The 3,012-nt window shown below is 41.4% G+C and overlaps 1 pseudogene; it reads left to right on the top strand.

Moving 5' to 3' along the window:
- Positions 1 to 342: 342 nt before the first annotated feature.
- LOC117042895 lies at positions 343 to 634 on the top strand (annotated as a pseudogene).
- Positions 635 to 3,012: the final 2,378 nt, after the last annotated feature.

The raw sequence follows: 3,012 nt of genomic DNA, 5'->3' as shown, positions 1-3,012 counted from the left end.
GAGGCTCCAATCACAGTACTGTATAGAGGACCACACACACACACACACACACACACATCTTATTTCATGAGGAAGGCAGCCAAGTTTAAGCTGCTGCTGCTGCTACTACTACTACTACTACTACTATTATTATTATTACTTTATTATTATTATTATTATTATTATTATATAAAGCCCTCAACATTTTGGGACCAGAGTAAGGTTACCAGACACCCCTGTTCCCTGGGGACAGTCCCCGGATTTACAAATCAGTCCCCATACAAAATCCATTGAAGTTGAAATCTGTCCCTGGATTCATTGAAAAAAAATCTGGTAACCTTACAGAGCAGGCGCGTTGGGAAGAGGTCGCTGCTTGCTTCTGCGACTATGACACAGGCAGGTTTTGAAAAAGCTGCAGAAGAAGTCAAGAAGCTGAAGACCCAACCAACAGATCAAGAAATGCTGGATGTCTATAGCCATTACAAGCAGGCCACAGTTAGAGATGTAAATACAGGCCATCCTGGGATGCTTGATTTCAAAGGCGGACGCCAAGTGGGACGCCTGGAATTCCTTGAAAGGAATGTCCAAAGAAGATGCAATGAAAGCATATATTTAAAAAGTGGAAGAACTGAAGGAAAAATATGGAATGCAATAAACCCTCTTCCTGCATGCCTTTCAATGGATTCATGCCTTACTACTCTACTAACTTAAACTGTGTTACACAGTATGCAAGACTTGATGCCACTTTCTATGATTAATAGCTGTGTAAATTTACTTCTAATGGTTTGTATAATAAACACACCAAAAAACCCCCAAACATATTGGGACCATTTAGCAGGATTGCTTGACCCATATAGTACATGCTCACTTGACCATTTCTATCAGGGGGATATAAAGAGTAAAGGTAAAGGGACCCCTGACCATTAGGTCCAGTTGCGGACGACTCTGGGGTTGCGGCGCTCATCTCGCTTTACTGGCCAAGGGAGTCGGCGTACAACTTCCGGGTCATGTGGCCAGCAGGACTAAGCCACTTCTGGCGAACCAGAGCAGCGCACAGAAACGCCGTTTACCTTCCCACCAGGGCGGTACCTATTTATCTACTTGCACTTTGACATGTTTTCAAACTGCTAGGTTGGCAGGAGCAGAGACCGAGCAACGGGAGCTCACCCTGTCGCAGGGATTCAAACCGCTGACCTTCTGATCTGCAAGCCCTAGGCTCTGTGGTTTAGACCACAGCGCCACCCGCGTCCCTATCTGGGGGATGTGCATTTCTACAAGTGCCATACAATGCTTTTTTCTGCCTCTGTGAGAAATCAAGTCTTTCACTGTGGCAGCTCTGAAGCTCTGGAACTGCTGGACTGTTAACACCAGGCAGGTGCCCTTGCCGCCCTGTTTTAGACACCTGCTAAAAACTCTTGTTTCCATTTGGCAATTATTACCTAGACATGCAATTATTATGCATGCTTCTTTTTAAATTCTGTCAGTCTTATTTGTATTTTTGATCATTCTATTATTGTGGCACTTGTTTTAAAATTTCATTGATTTTTTAATATACCTGTATATATATATATATGTATTTTACAGTACGTCATGTAACCCGCTTAAATATCTTTTTAAATATATATTAAGCGGTTTATAAATTTTGTCAGATAAATAAAAACAAACAAATCAATTAAGGCTGAAGCAGATATTCAGAGTGGGGAAAACGCACACTGGAATGACCGCATCTGACTTTTTTTTGTTTAATTTGATATATACTGTTCAATAATCAATAATTCTGTAATTTGAGATTGGTTAGTGGGTGTCACATGGCCCAGGGCATGTCACAATTTATCATTTATATAGCGCACTTAATGCACACCACGCTTTGCCATATTTATCTCTTGCTCATCCTCACAACTCTGAGAGGCGGCAGGTCATTCTCCTCCCCACTTTATAGATGGGAAATTGAGGCTGAGAGATAGTAAATTGCCCAAGGCCACCCACTAAGCTCCTGGCTGACCTGGGGATGTGAACCAAGGTCTGCCATTCTGTTTCCAGCACTCTATCTGCTGAAGCACAGCTGGCTTTCTGATGTCATTGGTCTGGATGAATGAATTTTAGCACAAATAAGTTTAGTGCTTATTTGTGTTGACAAATAAGCACTAAACTTATCAGGCCAATCAATACTGAAGGCCAGGTAATCCTGTTAATGAGAATAAACCGTTCTGCAAATATTCACGTTTCACTCCAGTTTGCACTCCTACGCCCCAGCTGACTTAGGCCAGAGTTTTAAAAACTCATAAGGTATTTGTAGTTTTTGGCTGAACTCTTTAAAAATTGGACAGCTTCCTGCTAGTGGGACCAAAAGGTTTGTCTTCTATTCTGATTGCGTTTGCATGTCCCAGCTTCACTCTGGTCTGAGCCAAAAGAATATATTCAGAGCATGATGGGACACAGAGATTTCGAGAGATGTGGAATCGTGGGGACAGTTGCAGCGATTCTACTCTGTCTATTGAACTCCCCCTTCTCTTGCTTTCTTAGGGACTCTCAGTTGTTGGTGTGGAGCATTTGTAGTTGAGGTCCCAAGTCAATATACTTCTAGAGCTGTGATGGGGAACCTGTGGCCTTCCAGATGTTGTTGGACTACAACTCCAATTACAGTGGTACCTTGGTTCTCAAACTTATTCTGTTCCAGAAGTCCGTTCTAAAAACCAAAGCGTTCCAAAACCAAGGCGCGCTTTCCCATAGAAAGTAATGCAAAATGGATTAATCCGTTCCAGACTTTTAAAAACAACCAACCAAAACAGCAATTTAACATGAATTTTACTATCTAGCGAGACCATTGATCTATAAAATGAAAGCAATGAACAATGTACTGCAGTCACACAATCAATCAATCAATCTGTAGCTGAACTGGGTTCCACACAGTCACAAAAACAAAACAGAAAGAGCCGCAAAAATAAGGCAGTATACTTATTTTCTGCAGTACTGGACAGACTGTCAATCAACAAATTTACCTGAAAATAATAATAATAATAATAATAATAATAA

The sequence above is a fragment of the Lacerta agilis genome, chromosome 2 (genome assembly GCF_009819535.1).
Source record: "Lacerta agilis isolate rLacAgi1 chromosome 2, rLacAgi1.pri, whole genome shotgun sequence".
NCBI classification, from domain to species: domain Eukaryota; kingdom Metazoa; phylum Chordata; class Lepidosauria; order Squamata; family Lacertidae; genus Lacerta; species Lacerta agilis.
This window is presented reverse-complemented; position numbering and strand designations above follow the sequence as displayed.